At 44.4% G+C, this 19,632-nt stretch overlaps 1 protein-coding gene across 3 annotated transcripts in view; it reads left to right on the top strand.

The window, feature by feature from the left end:
- The window catches only part of LOC311236923 (semaphorin-4D-like), a 92,962-nt gene that overhangs the window by 28,494 nt on the left and 44,836 nt on the right, over positions 1 to 19,632 (top strand). The window contains exon 3 of one of the 3 annotated variants that reach the window (XM_084324720.1): positions 17,222 to 17,282. The exons of the other annotated variants lie outside the window; for them this stretch is intronic. The gene's annotated coding sequence lies outside the window, so the exon portion shown is untranslated. The remainder of the gene's footprint in view (positions 1 to 17,221; positions 17,283 to 19,632) is intronic. 3 annotated transcript variants of the gene reach the window in all.

Raw genomic sequence — 19,632 nt, 5'->3', positions numbered from 1 at the left:
GGTCAGATCAGCCCCAACATGGTCATCTCAGTGAAGTTGCACTCGATTCATCATGGCGACACCCAGTAAACAGACAGTTAGGTTGCAAAAGTCTGAAAAGGAGTTCCTAAGTTGGTTTGGAAAGCTCTGTCTCAATGGCTGTGGTCATCTCGGTCCCTCCCTGGTCATCTCAGTCCCTCCCTGGTCATCTCACAATATAATAGGGCTGACCCCGATTAGTCGAATAGTCGACTAATAATTGATCGAAAGGAGCCGCAGTCGACTGCCAACCTCTTAGGCCATGGTTACACTGGGGTTTTTGTTTTTGTTTTTGTTGCTGAATGGTTACGTTTGCATGTCCAAGTTAAAAAGAAATGCCGTTTTGGCAGGAAAACGCGTTCCCCTAGCGGGAACGCTCAAAAGGTGTTTTCGTTTTGGAAACTCGCCGACAATGGTGCCATGTAATCTGCGCGAGCCGCGGACGGAGCCGTTGTTGCTCAACGCCGATGCGCAGTAGAGACCCGCACGGTTATTTCCAGTGTTTACAGCAGAGCTGTCCCAAGGAGCTGCGGCTACCATGTGTTGTCAAGTTATTGTTATAAGGAGCCCAGTCCAAGCTACAACAGTCTGCATTCCCTTAACAATTGTTTGTATTGAGCCGTATTGTATTGTATCCATTCTGCACTGCAATAAAGTTTACATCCATTCATTCTGCTAGCATTAATGTTACCAAGCTGCTAACCACAATGCTATACTGTTATAATGGCATATCCCAATCACGTTAGCACGTAAGCTAACAAACTTCGCTGCTAGCCACAATGCTATACTGTTATACTGGCATATCCCAATCACGTTAGCACGTAAGCTAACAAAATCGGCAACGATCTTTTTGTGAGACTAAACTGCGCTCTTGGTGGTCAATTGTGTTGGTTAGTTTTGTTTCATCAACAAATGAGAGGCAGAACACACAGTGAATGTATCCGTTTTGTTTATTGCACTTTCTTTGCTGAAAAATAAATGCTTCGTTGGCTAAATGGCTCACGCGAGGCATTTAAAGATGGTGGATTGTTGATTTTTAGCAGGAAGTGTATTGGCACATTCAACTTTTCTGATTGGTTGAAAATGGCCTTCATGTTTGAACTACATCGCCACCTACTGCCACCTACTGCTTTGGCATTGTACTACATGTATATACATCACTGTGCTCAGGAGGCAAAAACGATGTCTAACTTGCCTGCCATTACGTAGCATTCTGAAAAGCTAAACTGAAACGAAAACAGGGCCTAGTGTAACCGCAGCCATAGTCGAATGCAAAAAAAAGCAGAGAGGTCTAGACACGTGGCTAACGCTAATGGCGTGCATACCAGCAAGGCTAACTGCCTAAGAAAACGGGCACAGAGGCACTGAAAGAGGATTTCACCCATCTAGTGAACACACTAGACTAGACAAATATCAAGATGTATCCATCAGTCAGTGGACCAATTGCATGCTTTTGCAGAGGACAAGAAGCCTTCAGTTGACTCCTTCAGACATTAAGCACCCCCCACAGTCCAAATGGAATGATGCATTAAATAATAATATAAAACTATCTGCAAATTTCGGCCAATCAAAGTCGACTATCCAAATATATACACATGTTTGCACCTTGCTGGTTCACGGGCCGGAAACCTTGGGAGGAAGTTGGGTCATCAGTAGGACGTCCAGCATCAGAGACTTGACCCTTCTAAACTAAAAGTAAGAGTTTAAAAATGATTATCACAGCAAATACAATGTGATGGTTCAGCCATATGGTGTAGAGATCTATTCTTCACTGTACAGTATATTTGGCTGCATTCACACACTGCAGGCTTTAGTCCTCAATTCTGATTCATTGCTCGGATCCAATTTCTTTGTTTGGCTGTTCACCTTATTATTATTATTATTTTTCTTTTTTATATAAGATTCCAGTGTGAACTGGTCACGCTCCTGAACTGACCTGCGCATACGCAAATGAACAATAACGATGATGGACACAGTTTATGGTTTAATTGATAAGTTGATGTGCAGTGGAGGCCAGCTAATTACAATTATGAAAGTGGCCTGATTCAGAAAGGAAAAGATAAAAATGGTTATGAAAACAAAAAACTTCAGATTTGGGCCACTTTTGCCTGCAGTGTGAACGTAGCCTTTGTCCTCTCCTCCCTGCTCTCTTTCTTAAAGGACCAGACCAGTCTGTTTGACATGTGGATTCCAAGTCGTTCTTCTTAAAGGACCAGACCAGTCTGTTTGACATTTGGATTCCAAGTAGTTTTAAAAATGATCAATTATTTTCAATTAAACAAAACGCAACATAATACAGTAACAACAATAATACACAAGACAGCACAGTACTTCAACAATAATAATCATAACAACGACCAGACAATTAGAAATAATAAATACAGAATATGAAAATCTAATTATATTATCACAAACACCACAAAAGACATCTTACATTTGACATTTCCTCCCCCACTCCCACCACTCCCAACACCCAAACCCCGCTCTGCTGCTAGATGGTGGTCTTAACTTTCTCTGCCGCTGCGACCCACAGCTCACACAGTCTCACTCCAATTACACGTGCAGTAGAGATTTCCATATAAATGACATCCAGTAGTGTCGGAGACCAATTAACCAGTTCAGATATACTTGAAGCCAACGGCAGTGGTAAGTAACTACCAAATATTTTAGTAACAGTAAAAATTATTACATTATGGAGAAAGAAAGCGGCACAGTGATTTTTGTCAAAAAGACGTCTGGTCCTTTAAGGATTTCTAGCATGCTTTCTACTTTCCCTCTGTCTCCCTTTCTCCTCTCTCCCCTCTCAACCCACACTCTCGGATACCCCCCTCTCTCTCGCTCTCTCTTTCTCTCTCTATCTGTGTTCCCCCACTCTTGGCGGTGAATGCTGACAGATGAGTGAATGCTGTCAGAGAGTTGGGAACTTGGGATGTTTATAGATGGATGGTAAGCGTGACTGTGCACATCAGAATGCACTCTGTGTGTGTGTTTATTGGAGGGGGGGGGGCTTGGGGTAGATGGTACCGGAAAGCGGAAAGGCCACACAGCCAAGAGAGATGAGTGGCATTTCCCATTCTGTATGCGCGTGTATCTATGTCAGCTGCAGTGGTCCGTCTGTGTGTGTGTGTGTGTGTGTATGTATGTGTGAGAGTGTATGTGTGAGAGTGTATGTGTATGTATCCATGTCTGTCTCAGGGGTGTGCGTGTGTGTGTGTGTGTATCCATGTCGGTCTTGGGGAGCAGGGAACCACAGCCACATATAGACGATGAGGCCAAGGCCCCTTCAACCTGTCGCTGAGAGAGAGGAGCTGGAGCCCTTTAGTCCAGTTAGTTAAGGTTTTGATTGAGCCTGGGTTGACTTGAGCCTAGGTTTCATGTTACACCCTAGAATGTCAAGGGTTATGTTTGAAGGGTGAAGGTTCAGTGGACTGTTGGCACAGACTGTTAGTTTTAAGCGGAGCAGCATAAATCCCCCACTAAAGACTTCTCAATAAGAGATCTGGTAGTTTGAGGACATCAACTCGAACTCATGCCGTGGACCTTTTTCCAACACACTGAGGAAATGAGGTGTCACGGTCGAGTGACCTCTATAGCCGGCCCTGTCGCTGTGTTTACCATACGCCAGCGTTCTGAAGTAGGGCCTATTTGTTCTGGCTTGAAAGAGCCTTTTTTTTGTTTAAAAAGGCACAGCTTTGGCCTTTTCCTCCTTCAAGACCACTCATCAATTAACAGACCCGAAGCCCCGTGACATCTCCACTTCCTTTCGGTCCCCTCTCCAGACCGCCGGGTCACCAAGGGCGTGGCACAGGGGCGTGGGGTTCCGCAGGGCTCCAACCCTGGGCCGGGGGCCCCCCCTCTACGCCCCCCCCCCCCCCCCGGACGTCCTGAATTGAGACGTCTTGCCGACGCCCCTGTCAGCGCAGCACAGTTGTGTTTCGTGGGTCGCATGAGTGGCGAGCCTGTTGTGGGAGCGGAGAGAGACGACCAGTCAAAGTGCTTCCTTTAGGATGTCAAGGGGGATGCGACCTACGACCCGCGCCTCATCAATCTCCCGCCACTGTCATCTTCTCGCGACACGCCATTGATGGCATCAGCAGAGGGAGGAGGCAGGGACACTGGCGCGCCGTCATGCCCGTCATGTATTTGTCTGTGGATATGTACGTGTGTAGGGTGGGATTTTTTACCTGTGCTTTTCACCTCCCTACCTCTGGTCGCTGGTGATTTATCCCCCCTTCCGGGTAGTCTACAATAATATTATCATTCGTTCTCGCATTTAATTAAATGCATGAATGTCTCAAAATGTTCAGCAGGGCTGTGTTGTGGTCGGACGCAGTTTGAGTAACTACAGCAGCCCGTCACTCAGTTCCACTGGCCTCCTCCGCGCCACAGCTGGAGATATACGTTCTGACCAGTGTGTGAACTTACCAGAGAAGTTGATGCAACGTGGATCTTTTGAAGAGCGACATTCATGTCGAAGCAAATTCCTCTGCCATGCCAAGAGCATTATGAAGACCCTCTTTCTGCCATGCCAAGACCATTATGAAGACCCTCTTTCTGCCATGCCAAGAGCATTATGAAGACCCTCTTTCTGACATGCCAAGAGCATTATGAAGACCCTCTTTCTGACATGCCAAGAGCATTATGAAGACCCTCTTTCTGCCATGCCAAGAGCATTATGAAGACCCTCTTTCTGCCATGCCAAGAGCATTATGAAGACCCTCTTTCTGCCATGCCAAGAGCATTATGAAGACCGTCTTTCAGAAGGCTCTAAGCAGCACGGTCCGGCAAGAAATATCAATTCCTCAAAAGGCCAATACGGTTAACAGCACTCTCCATGGTGCTGAAAACAGTGTCTCGGATTTACCAAGTTTGTGTTTTGGGAGCACTAATCACCCAGTAACAACTATGAATAATAATGATCCACCTACAATTTCTGTTCTGCAGTCTTTCTGCTGCTTAGACATTTGGCTGATTTGACATACTTTAATAAATTAGTTAATTAATCTAACTAAATAATTTATTTACATCAAATGCTTTATACATTATGTAAACCTTTTATTTTTACATATTGAATTCAGTATTACTTTACTGTCCCGCTAAATCGGCATGCTGTCCTGCATTTGGACACAACCCTACCAGATGAAAATGGAGCAGCAAACCATTGCATTGTATTTCATAAAGCATCCGTTTGAAAGTAAAACATTAGCCTGTTGAGAATTCATTTAATCTCTTTGCAAGTGCTTGAGGGCAAATCCCTCGATTTAGAGAAATGGAAACAAACAACAACTTAAATGGAAAATTAATTTCTGTTGCATCGTTTTATGAGATGTGTGCGTTTTATGTGGATATAACTATCATTTTTTATGGCATGCAAAAAAAACATCCCCACCTTGCACTCTTTGTATGGGGATATTTAAATATATGGTATGAGTGTGAGCGAGAGAGAGAGAGCGGGAGAGAGAGATTGAAGTGTGGGGGCGTGTGTCTGTGTGGTGGATGACAGTGTGGGAGAGTGAGCCAGGGTAAATGTAGGGTGTGTGTTGTAGGAGACGGGGCGTCCATCTTTGTGAAGGCCCGTATAGCGGCTTTGTTTTGACTGTCTGGAAGTGGCCGCAGTCTCCCGCCGGCAGGCCAGCTCCTTGACCTTCATCTAAACACACAGAGCCGCCGCGAGGATCCATGAGAAAGGCCGGCGATGCCAACTTAGCGGTAAACTTAAATCCATACCCGTGACAGAAACGCCATATATGTACTGTACGTAATTAATGTTTCCCCCAGGGCTGCTACATTTCTCTACATACATTCTCTACATACATTCTTTACATGCATTCCTTTATACATTTCGAGGGCTCGACAGGAGAGAACCTCGGGGCGTGTACACGCGAGCTCGTCCCGATTCGAACCTTGCTCTTTTTTTATTTAATTTTTTTCCAAATTGGATTGGATGAAATTGAATTCTCCGTTTTCTTAGTGGCCCCTCAGTGGGTATCATCCTCTCTGCATGACTTAATCTGATTTGCTCTTTTGTTACAGTAGAGGCGGGGGGGGGGGGGGGGGGGGGGGCGTGGGCGGGGTGGTGGTGCTGCATTACGGTAGGCTTCCACATCAAGCGGAATGCTAATGAACCTCCATATTTGGGTTGATTTGGGTGACCTGAATTCAATTGTCTGGAAGATTGTCTCCGTGCTCTGCGATAATGATCTGTGTTGCATCGCCTGGGGGGGTTGGCGGGGGGGGTCCATTCAGACAACAGCCCTATTATGTTGCCTTGCATTTTATTTATCGTTAAATTGTAGTTGGTGTCATTGTTTGGTGTGGGCCCCCACCGCCACCATTGGTTAAAAATGAAAATCAGGATTTGTTTACGGTTCACGGTTCACTGGTCTAAGCGGCGGTTGGGCAATGCTTTTCGCTTGCATCCTGGTTAATTTGTAAGCCATTTTGAATGGCCGCACTAGACCCTATTTGAAGTAGGTGGGAGTGAGTAGGCGAACAAGCCCATAGGTTTTTTTTCTTGACACAGGGTTGTGTGTGTGTGTGTGTGTGTGTGTGGTGCATGTTCAGTCCTTTTTGAAGTGTTTTGAATTTTGCTCAGGCAAGCAGTGAAAGGAACAAGATAAAGTATTGTGATTGGTGGGCTAGCCTTCTGTCACTATAGCGATAAGACTGTTGTGTTCCTTACGTTTCCCCCAATCTCTCCTCCTCATAGAGAATCTAGTCTTTATTCCTGTGAGGGGGGGGGGGGGTGATTCAATTCAATCACTTTATTTTTCTACTGGTCATTTTTGTCTCCCAAAATCAAATCCTCTTTGTCGACGAGGCTCATTGTAAATGTTATTGTGGAAAACTGAATTGGGATGCACATCTGCGATGTTCGCATTGTTCCAAGTTGTGATTGATGTGCCACAGTGAAATGACATCTTATTTAAAGGGGCACTTCAACAAAAGAAACCAAGGCTGATTTTTATTTTTCACAAAAACTTTAAATGACGCATTGATTTAGTTTTGACAGTTATTTAGAGTAATTGAGTTTGAATATGGCCACCAGTGATGTCATTGTGGGACATTGAACTCTTGTCTTGTGTTAATTACAGCTCAATTAAATTATACGGTAGCAGTCCCGTTACTTTTTCATGTTTTTTGGTGGAAATGTCCTTTTCTTAATACCGGTAATTGTGACTGGAATTGAGTCCACAAGATAATAATGCATAGCCAGAAAGAACAACAATATACTATAATTGTCAGATATTAATGTGTATATATTAATGTCAGTTATTAATGTACACGTATATTCCGAGTTGATGAATGCACATAATAATAAGCACCTATGAGCTAGCCAATGGCCACAAGGCTCTAACCACAATCTTTTAGATTGTGCAACCTGTTCTTGGAACCGAACCAATTATGTAGATGTGGAGCTGAACCACCGCAGAGCTCCCGTGGGACCGGCCCGCATGGAGCTGAGCTCAGATTCAACCAGTGTGAATGGAGAGCGCTTCCCTTGTCAAGGCTGACAATGCTGCGTACAGCTGGTGATCCACAGGCGGAGGTGCGGCACAGACTGACATTCTCACTCTCAACCTGGGGCGGGCTGGAACATAGTGTTGGTTCAAGGTTCTCACTCTCAACCCGGGGCGGGCTGGAACATAGTGTTGGTTCAAGGCAGAGGAGCTGGTCCACTCTGCTTTTTGTGTTCTTTTTTTATTGGAGACGTGAATTGGGTGATGGTGGTGCTGGTTGATGGGGTGATGGTGCTGGTTGATGGGGTGGTGGTGCTCAGGAAACGTGGATATGCGGTGATTGATTGAATGAAAATGTTATTAACAGATTGCAGAATGGGTACAATATAGGGCTGCACGATTAATCGATTTTTAATCGAAATCGCGATTTGGAATGATGCAATTATCAAATCACAAAAAAAATTAAAATCGCAATTATTTTTTTTTACTTTATTTTTATTATTTTTTTAACCAGGAAGTCCCATTGAGATACAAGTTTGGGAGAGGGAGGTAAGGGGTTTTAGATTGTGTGTTGTGAAGTTTAGACTTCAGAGAGGGAGAGTAAAGTACAGAAAAAAAGGTACCATTGGGTACCGGTATCGATTCCCAGGTAAAAATAAACATTTTCAGACTCGGTGTCCTGAAAAGACCCACCGCGTACGCCAGATGCAAGCCACATTTTACAATAAACCTTTGTGGGACTGCTTTTTTTTTTTTTATTATAATCGCAAATGTAATCGCAATCGCAATATCTGTCAGAAAAATCGCAATTACATTATTTCCCAATCGTGCAGCCCTAGTACAATACAGTACGGCTCAATACACACAATTGGGGGATGCAGACCAGAGAGACTTTCGTCTTTGTTTACATCAGGGTCCCCCATTCTTTTTTTGTGTCTACTTTTTCTCCCCATTTTCTATTTTTCTCCCTTCCCCAATTTCGTGTTGTCCAATTCTACCCTCCCCTGTCTCGAACGTTGTTAGGCCATGCCTCCCACAAGCCGGCTGCAATGTGGATGAAGCCTTGCATCACTTGTCCCCTCCGGTACACGAGGAGGCAGCCGTCGCATCTTTTCACCTGAACAGCGTGATCTCTCAGCGGCGAGGGTCTGCGTGGGAGGGACACGCCGCCCCTGTCGCTTCCTGATTCTACTGCGCAGGCGCACCAACCGACCTGTGGGAGTCGCTGTCCACAATGTCCGATCCCCACCCACCAGCTTCCCACCCCCTAATACTGCCAATTGTATTAGTATGAACGACCAGCCAAGCTGGTGGCAACGCCGAGAGCTGGGCTCGAACCCAGCATCTCCTGCGTTGGTGGCGAGCGCCTTGCCCACTGCGCCACCTAGCCGCCCAGGGTCCCCCATTTTCAATTCATAATGAATTGTAAGTAAGGGTGCAATTAGCACCGTGCAATCCATTCTTTGTGAATCTAGCCCCCAGTCTTGATGGTTATGAGTAGGGGCTGGTATTTAACCAGAAGGGGTTGAGTGGTCCTACGATGTTTTAGTTATTTTTGGATAGGGCTAGGTATTAACAAATATGCTCTATTATGCCGTATTATCCATTTGAACAATATAGATTTTAGGTATCAAAATGTATATTAACCCTTTGGGTGCCGTTAACGTAGAACTACGTTTCTGTCGCCCGACGGTTGAGTGCCGGAAACGTAGATCTACGTTTTTCTCACAGTATTTCTTTTATTCGCTATTGCCATTCATAATTCAGCGGGGCACCTTGTGCATGCTGAGTGTGGCTGAGCCCTCTAACGCCTTCGGCCGCTATTGCACTCTAGGGCTGCAACGATTAGTCGACATAATCGACGATGTCGATTATAAAAAATCGGCGACGAGAAATTGTTGCGTCGATTAGTCATTAAAAAATTTTTTTTTTTTTTTTTTTTTTTTGTGCACTACCTATCTTTGTGAGAGTGGCTTCTCAGGGTTCCAGACAACATCATAACATGATGATCCCATAGCAAATCTTGGACATTGAAAACATTGTTCCCCTGCAGGAGATGATGATCAGACTAGACACACAATACATTACACACGCACTCCTCTCACTCACACACAGCGATCAGAGTAAGGCTATGGTTAGACTAGTGTATTCCTGGCGTTTTTTTATACGTTTTTGATGACGTTTGATGTCCTATCTACACAGAAATGCGTTTTTTGGCGTTTTTTTGTGGATACGGCTGAAACGCAAAATTGTGTTTGCGTTTGGAGATACGCAAAAAAAACGCTTCGACAACAGCGTGTAGTCAGCACGGAGCAGTTGTTGCGAAAACGCCCATGCGCAGTAGATACCATCTGCGTGCCCTTCCGGTGACAACAGTGTGTGTGTTTGGGACAGAGCTCCGTGTCCCAAATAGCTTCAGCTACCATGTGTTGTCAAGTTATTGTTATAAGGACCCCAGTCCAAGCTACAACAGTCTGCATTCCCTTAACAATTGTTTGTATTGAGCCGTATTGTATTGTACCCATATGCAATATGTTAAATAAAGTTTACATCCATTCATTCTCAAGTTCAAGTTCAAGTTCTTTAATAGTTGTCATACAGAAGTACAGAATACTTTCATACAAAATGCTTCTTACTGTTACGCTCCAGAGACTGTGCTAGACAAGATAGTATCAAATAACATAATATAGCATGAATTTAGAAGAAGAAAATGAGGTCACAGTGTTCGGTATAGACATATGTACAATGTTCTGAGTTACCATATAATATACAATACACAATACTATGCAGTGTACTAATGTACAGTACTATCTAGTGCAAAGCAGAAATGGTATGAGGTACAGTTTTAGGTACAATTTACAGTAAGGTGTACGAGTTGTAGTGCAATCCTTCATCCATAAATATAAAGTGTGGGGAGTGGGTGCTACAGTGTGTTTGTTTAAAGTGGGTGTGTGCTATAAAGTGTGTGGAGTGGGTGCTACAGTGTGTTCTGCTAGCATTACCGATTGCATGAGCAGCTGGCTAACGTGAGCTACCAGGATTCAGACCCTGTTAGCTCAGAGTTCCTCTTTCAACTTAACAAGCATTAAACAAAATGGCCCAGTCATCTATTCACCTTTGTTTAATACACACAGCGTTGTCTCTAATGTTATCTAACTACTGATAGCTCGCGATATCATCAGTTTCGTGCTGGCTAAGTAGCGTGAGCTAACGTTAGCTTCTAGCCACAATGCTATATTGTTATAATGGCATACTCCATTGACGTTAGCATGCAGCTAACAATGCTACCGATCGTTTTTTAGACTAAACTATCCGCTCTTGGTGGTCACTTGTGTTGATGTTAGTTTTGTTTCATCAACAAATGACAGGCAGAACACACAGTGAATGTATCCGTTTTGTTTATTGCACTTTTATTAGGCTTTGCTGAAAAATTATTGCTGCATTGCCATTGAGTGCATCTTGCATTGCAAGATGGTGACGCGGCATAGGCGCCTGCCTTATTGACATTTTCTTTGCTGGAGCTTCCACCAGGAAGTGTATTGGCACATTCGTTCTGATTGGTTGAAATTGCCTTCATGTTTGCCACCTACTGCCACCTACTGCTTTGGCAGTGTACTACATCAGTGTGCTCGGCTGACAAAAACGGAAAAAAACGAAAGTGTGACTCGAGGCGCATGACGTCGCGGCGATACGCGGCGATACGTATAAGAAAACAATACGAAATGATACGAAAGGTGTAACCTCAGCCTAAGACACACACACATACATTCACACTCCTCTCTCTCACACACAGCGATCAGAGTAAGACACACACACATTCACACTCCTCACTCACACACAGCGATCAGAGTAAGACACACACACATACACAAATTACACAGTACACACCTCTCACTCACACAGCGATCAGAGTAAGACACACACACATACACACACACACGGACTCCTCTCACACACAGCAAACAAAAGTTATTTAAAGTACACTTCCACTTTAATTTGTATTATTTAATTTATTTATCTTGTTATGAGTGATTGCTGTATTGTTCTTCAAATACATTTTCATTTAAAGTGGCTTAAAGATCCAAATTCAAATGTTTCATGAGTCATTATTTTAATTTGCTATGGGATCATCATGTTATGATGTTGTTGTTTGGTCCTGACAAGAGTCTCAAAGTCTGGGGTGATGGTAGACAAGCAACTCTGAGGTCATGCTCAATGTCCAATCTGTTCCTCTGCTCTGTCTTCAGCTGGACCAGAGCTGAGAAGCCACTTTCACAAAGATGGGTAATAAAAAAAAAAAAAAATCCTTTTTTGTTGTTGTTGTTGTTGTTGTTTACATTGGTTTTCGATTAGTCGACTAATCGAAAAAATGGGCGCCACCACGCTCCAGGGCCCATTTCATGTATGCACGATGAGACATAATAATGATAATTTAACATTGATTTCAGGAAGATTCGATAATCAGGCGAAAAATTACAACGTGATTTAGTGATTCCACTAAAACGCTATTTTCGTGTCTTTTTCCTGGAATTACTCAGAAGTACCCAAACTATATTCAAATTCAAAATGGTATAAAACGGAAATGTACGGATGAGAAAATTATCTGTTTTTTGCACATTGACCAGAAGCAACTCACTGACAATCGACGGCGTTATTAGACCCATAGCTATAATATAAAATATAGGTTCGTTTAGCTCTACAAACAAGGTGCGCGTTTACATGGGGTTAATGGACGGCAAGGCCAGATGCACTTCCCGGAAGGGGCGTGGCACTCGATGTGTTTTTAAAAAAAAAGCTTTAAAATCCTGTCTTATTACAATGGGCATTTTTTGTGAGGAAATCAATTAAGCATGGTCTGGTTCTACTCCGAAAAACAGATGGCGTGTGGCGAATGCTAGACGGAAAGTAAATACTATAAATAATACTCGGGATGTCCGATCTAGTATTTGTATTTTCCTAGATAATATAGCAGCACAGTGCACACTGCAAGTACATTAGTTAGAAAAAGCAATCCAATGTAGAGAACATATGCTTGGTAATTGAATAGCTCTGATTAAATGAATTACCTTAATCACAGCTTTTTAAATTTTTTAACAAAAAAGGATCAGAATTTGATCAGGCTTAATATAGCTGATACCGATCAGTTAATTTGGTTCCGAATCCCATTGGACATCCATAAATAATATAGGAATGCACCAATATGAAATAATTTTCTGATGCCAAAAAACGATAATAAATGTTCTATCATGGCCGATAACCAATATTAACTATTGATATGAGATCTGTATACATTTTCTTTTTATACATACTGAAAGTGATAACGCATGAAAACGCAGTAAAATGGAAAATAATGTGTCTTTATTTTTGTTTCTGCTGCATATTTCTATGCTGTTGTGCAAGTACATGAACAACCCCCCCCCAAACAACCTGTGCAGCTAAATAGAGAAATGATAATTCGTCGTCCACATGTGCCCAATTCTGCTCACTGGACTGATGCCAATAATAATTATTAGAAATGATGACTATAAACATTGTATTCCTCATCTTCTTATATTCAGAGTTAATTATATTGCCTATATTTATGTCTTTTCTTCTATTACCCTGCCCATACCTGTACCCCCCCCCCCCCCCTATGCTGCTATGATGCCCGAAGTTCCTCCATCAATAAAGGATTATCTTATCTCAATCAGCCAATATAGGTTTGCAGATATATATATATCTGCCTAGTTTTGCTCATCGGACCAATGCAGATAAAATAAAATAAAACGTCACTGATATCTGCCAATACGGATGGGGCCAATATACCGTCCATCCCTCCTACTTAGCATAATGAAATAGCTTTCATTCTGCAAAGGGAGGCAATTCATTTAAATTCTAATGATCTGAACCAGTCTCTTAAAAAGCTCTAATGGCAGCCAGGCCTAACCTTTGTGAACAAAATGTAATGTTGATGGTGTGTGAGGGGAATTACCCCGATCAATGACTGTAGGTAGTCTCAGGTAGACTTGGTAAACACAGGTTTATTCAGAGTATTATAGCTGGATGACCCAACCGGGAGACCGGCCTCATGTCCCCAGGTGAGCTCCAGAGTCCACTCAGGCGTGGCTCTTTATAGGGGAGAGAGAGCGGAATTCTGGGTAGGCTTGGCCCAGGTCGGGATGCCTGTACGTTAATGCCAAGCAAGCAGTGCAAAAATGCTTCCGCATTCGTCACCGCACGCTAGTGCGGTAAAGCGCCCTTCTTTTCAGACAAATGCTACCGTGCGTGCACCGGCGGCGGCGTGCTCGCTCAGGTGCGTGCGTGCGCCGGCGTGCTCGCGCGAGGTGCCCGCGCATGCGCATGAGATCCCGCCTTGAGCGGAGCTCAATATATATAAGTCACCGCCCCTTATTCAGTATCTACCAATAGCTCAATTGGCAAGGACACATGGCTGTGGATCCTATGGCTTGTTTGCTGGCGAGTTCGAATCCCATCGAAAATATTTTTTAACGTGATTTTTTTTTAACGTGTATTATTTCGCCGGTTAAGGTTATTTCGCCGGTTAAGGTTAGGCATGGTTAAGGTTAAGGTTAAGGTTAGGCATTGTTTCGGAGTTGGTTAAGGTTAGAACGGTTAAGTTTAGGCGCTGTTAAGGAGCTGGTTAAGGTTAGAGTTTGTCAAAGAGAATGGCAATATAATTTCTATGGTTAAGGTTAGGCATGGTTTCGGAGTTGGTTAAGGTTAGAACGGTTAAGTTTAGGCGTTGTTAAGGAGCTGGTTAAGGTTAGAGTTTGTCAAAGAGAATGGCAATAGACAGCCTATTTCCGCGCGACCTGGGCGCTGGGCGGCGGAAAATGAAAGGCGCATTACTGCATGCCACTACGATAAATTTTTGCACTGCTTGCTTGGCATAAAGCTACACGCGGTCGGGATTGGAGGGTGGTTCTATGAGGGGGGAGGGGTTGTATCAGGCGTATCAAGGAGGGGGGTTCTAGTTAGGAGAAGGAGGAGGGGTGGGGGGGGTGGGTTGGGGGCTGGATAGGGCAGAAGGTGTGATATGTCTGTCTCCGGGAGGGGAGAGGGTCCATGTTGGGGGGCCGGGAGGGGGAAGGGATGGTGTCGGTGAGACATGAGGTGAATGGGGGAGGGTTGGACTGGGGATCGTTAGGTGAGACACAGGGTGAATGGGGGTGTGTTATTTATTCTCCCACAATTACCGTCGTTGACCTCCGGTGCCTCTAGCTGTATGCTCACAATATTTAATTGGCTGGCTAGTTCTGTCCTTGCTTGTAAAAGGTCATAGTGCACATGAAGACCTACAGTGTTGGGCAGTAGCGGCGCAACAAGTAGCAGCGTTACTAGTTTAACCCCTTCACTACCACACTACAGAAGGTTAACGGTCTGTAGTGTGGTAGTGAAAGGGTTAACCTTATTTAGTGTGGTTGTGAAGGGGTTAACCCTTTTGTCGTGTGGCAGTGAAAGGGTTAACCTTCTGTATTGGCGCAGGGGAAGGGTTAACCATTTGGTAGTGTGGTAGTGAAAGGGTTAACTGTCTCGGTAGCCTGGTGGTGGTAGGGATGGGCACGAGTAATGTCTTCCCAGATCGAGTACTCATGAATTGAGTAGTGCTCAAGCAATTGTTTAGGGGAAATGTATTATAACGCATCTTAAAGAACGCATGGCAGCAGCAATAACAAGATATTGCACAAAAACACACAGGCTTGCTACCGATGTCTCGCTCCGTGGACAGAATAATGCACAGCAATATACCCGATGCTTAATGCGTATTGTCAGTCAAAATAGTCTGTTACCATTTTGTAATAATTACCTCCACTCTCTGCAGCAGGTCTCTCCACTCATGGAGCGGCATGTCCATATCAATAGTATATGATGGCTACGCAAGGTGGGCGACATGTTGTTGGCAAAATGTTTGGAAAATGCACAAACGCGAACCGCTGTTTTTATCTTTTGGATAACGCTAAGCTAGCAAAGCTTTCGTGTTAACCCTTTCACTGCCACTCTACCAAATGGTTAACACTTTCACTGCGGCAATACAGAAGGTTAACCCTTTCACTGTCACACGACAAAGGGTTAACCCTTTCACAACCACACTATAACCGCCTGTAGTGTGGTAGTGACGGGGTTAACCGTCTGTAGTGTGGTAGTGAAAGGTTAACCTTCTGTAGTGTGGTAGTGAAAGGGTTAATGCGTGTAGTGTACTATCCATGCTCCACAGCTCCACAGCTTCCTGAAACGACTCGCTCCTTGTGGATTTCAGAACGAGATTCCAAAGCAAGTTTTCTGTTTCATTGGCACAAACAGGCACTTTTTGGTGGACGTGTATTTAGTGGTAATAAAAACTCAAAAACCACTCCGAGTTCAGTTGAAACGGCGAGTAATTGATTACTCATGCCCATCCCTAGGTGGCAGCGTAGGTGGTTATCGAAGCTCTTTTCTTGATCAAGCTTGTCCACACAAGCTACGGACATCTGAGACTGAAGCGCCGCTTCCTGCTGCGGTCTGAGAGGAAACGGCTAGGATCGGTACGTGACGCTACCGCCATACACATGGACCTGTGTGTGTAGCCTAGCCGACTGAAGCACTTCCCGTATGGCACTGACATCACGTACCAATCCCAGGACGGATGGCTAGTAGGACTTGTTTGCTGCAGGGGAATACAAAACATATGGACACTGGAAACCATCCAGCAAAGGGAAATCTTTCCAATGCAAGTCAAAATTTGTTATTTAGAGGGCATGTGTTTTTTGCCATGCTGTTGCTGTTTTAGAGCAGGTCTTATAGGTCTTATAACAACACTATATTATCGGCGACATCCAAGTTGGGGGATCCCCCTTTTGAACGGCCCTTCTAAGGTTTCTCTCCTCATCACCTGTGGTGCTTTTTTCCTATTGCTAGATTTTTTTGTGAGTTTTTCCTTACCTTCACTGGGGAATGTCTGAATGAGTGTTGCATATTTGGATTTCATGGTGGATTTTGTTCTTGATTTATTGTGATGTTTCTTCTTGACTTGTTTAATAAAGAAGACTTGTCCAGCCCATGGGGACATTACCTTGTGATTTCGGGTTTTACAAATAAATTTGGTTAGGTCTTTTATACTTTTGCTACTAGATATACATATTAAAAAAAAGAAAAAAAAAGAAAAAGTAACTTACAGTGTGTCCTTGCAAGTGTGCCCAAGTCTAAATTGAGCACACCCATGCAAGTACAGGTACACACACACACACACACACACACACACACACACACACACACACACACACACACACACACTCACTGGTAGCAACTGGTAGCTTAGCTCACTACACTTTTCAAGTAGCTTGCCCAACATTGGCGACATACAGACATCATGATCTCACTGTCTAAGTGGTTAGGCGGGATGTTCTCAAAGCTCTTTTACTTCCTGCTCTGTTCAGAACGGTTAATCATTTCACTAGCCTCCAGCGTGTGTGTGTGTGTGTGTGGTTTTGCATGTTGGTACACCATGTTATTTTATTGGGGTTTATTGCTGTTCATTACTTCATGTGCTTAGGTGACAGCTGATGAGCTATGTTGCTTTTATTATCGGTCTGTTACCCATGGTATCCGGACACACACACACACACACACACACACACACACACAGACACAGACACAGACACAGACTCAATCTCTCTCTCCCTGACAGGAACACTCTCTGACACGAACACTATCTTAACATCATACATCATGTCTAACCTCTATATCTCTCTCCCCCCCTCCCCTAGCTTGAGGATTTTATAATTCTCTCCAAGAGGAAGAGCATCGCGTCTCGTTGAGGAACCACAGGTCAGAAACTCTACTCCTCCTCCCCCCCTCTGTCGCCACACAGACTGATCCTGAGCTGCCCATGGGTGTGCATGCCTCAACACGAACGCTGCATGCTTCCCCCCCCCCCCTCTCGTAACCACCTCAAAGCTTGTCCTCTCCCCGGTTGCCCCCCCCCCCCCCCCCCCCTCTCTGCATGACCACGCCTGGGTGATCCAAACAGTGATTCCCCCTTTTCTTACTTTGGTGCTGCTGCTCACACGCAAATCAAGAAGTTTTTTTCCTCTTTTTTTAAATTTTTATCTTGATTTCTTTTTGACGCTTCCCTTGTTTTGTCCAATGAGTTTGATCCTTGATTAATTTCCCTCTTAAGAGCTGCGGTTCTTTCCTTGCTTTGTGAGTGCTGCACAACTTTGTGTTTTTTCTTTTTTTGGGGGTGAGACCGTACACTCACTCCCCGACTCCCTGACTCACACGCACACAGCTTCCACCCATCCTTGTGTGGTTGCTGCTGCCTGCTTCCAGTGGCCTTGTGGTGCACCAGCCCCCCCCCCCCCCCCCCCCCCCGCTCTGTGATTGGATTGATGCCTAACACCTGTTGGCCTCCCCAGTGGTTTGTGCTCCACTCTTTTATTTCTAATCATAAGACGTTTAATTGTTCCATTTCCTCTTGTATTTCCCCCCCATGAGAAAATACTGGCAAGAGTCTACAAAGCGATGTCACGTTTTCACAGCAGGCTGCACTGTGAGATCTACTTATACTTAGCTTAAATGGCCAAACGGCACCAAATGTAATTTAATGTATAGATGGGATGCTATAGAGTTGCAGCATGTGGTGTTTTCCCCCCACCTGACCATGTGGAATCTCTGTGTGTTTGCGATTGGCAGCGCAAATGGTAGGAATGTCTATTTTTTGTGTGTGTCATTTGTCCCCCTTTCTGTCCCACGGTGGAAAACGGGTGAAGATTGGCGTCCTCCTCCCCGTGCGTGCCAAGTTGAGCACAAACACACTGGAAGTGTTTTGTGAGCCGGTGGGTGACGGGTTGAACCCCAAAAGGGAAGGTTTTCGTGTCCCGCCAGCCAACATCACCACCACCATGAAATCTGTGGGCTGCTAAAGATAGCAGCGAGAGAAACGGGGAGAGCGAGAGAGAGAGAGAGAGAGAGTGAGAGAGAGAGAGAGAGAAAAAAAAGTCCTTGTGCTGTGAGAATATATAGCAGGTTTTTTTTTCTCCCCACTATGGTGTTTTACATTCTCTTCATTGGTTCGTTTGACTGGTGGGAGGGACAATAACGGGATCTGAAAGGCCACATGACGGCAAGCAGACCTTATATACTACTACTGTAGAAGAAACGAATCCACTTATTTGGATTTGAAAGTGTTGTGGTGTTTAGATTAGATTACAAACCCAACAGCATCATATGTACAGTAGCCATTTTAAAGTTTTGCCTAGGTTGGGTAACTCCCTGATGCAAACCTCTGCCGTCACCTTGCCTGACCTTACCTGGGCACAAACCTTTTGGAATTTCAAGCGTGGCTTGACCCAGTGATATACCTCGCTATGGGAGCGCGAGACACCTGCCCATGGCCATCACCATCCGGGAGGAACACTACCAATGTGACCGCTCACCACCAGGGACCCGCAAGGTCTTCATACCCAAGCCGCTGGGCTTTTCACAGCTTCCCAAAATAGTCCCCCCACCATCGTATACATACACCCCAAGCCCCGGCTAGCACATTAGCCTCCAGGAACCAGGCACAAAAGTGAAAGGTTTACGGCTCCTCTGGGTTTGAACTGTGTCAAGTGGTGATTGCCACAGACCCTGGGCTATGGATTATCAGCATTCACCCCTAAGCTAAGCCAATACTGTTTTCTGTTTTAAAGCCTGAAGGATTTCCCCATTCGAATGGTTAGCGTGCCTCCGCACAATGGAACTGTACTGCTTGCGCTGTTCCTAGAGAGACTCACCTTTTGTATTGTATGCTCTAACTTTGTTCCCTGTGGACATGTCATTGTTTTGTTTATACCTTTGGGTGGTAATATACACACAGTCCTGGACAAGAAACGTGTCGTTTTGGGAAGAAAAGTTTACATAGAATAATTACTTAGTTGTAAATGCTTAGAAACCTCAACATTCAAAATCCAAGAAGTGACCTAGGCCAACGTTAACCTTAGAAGATGTTTCTTTGTGTCATGAATGTGGTGAGAGGGTAGGAACACCACAGACAAACAGATTTTCTAGTATAGCCCGACCAATACTGGATGAGGCTGATATTTTCGAGTAAAACCTTTTTTGATATTGAATTGATATAGCGGCTGATATTCACACACATGTTCAGCAAGGATCCCTCAATTTTAGTCATCAAAGA

The sequence above is a fragment of the Notolepis coatsorum genome, assembly GCF_963971535.1.
Source record: "Notolepis coatsorum genome assembly, chromosome: 11".
Classification (NCBI taxonomy): domain Eukaryota; kingdom Metazoa; phylum Chordata; class Actinopteri; order Aulopiformes; family Paralepididae; genus Notolepis; species Notolepis coatsorum.
Note: the sequence above shows the minus strand (reverse complement) of the source record. Positions and strands in the feature narration are given on the sequence as shown.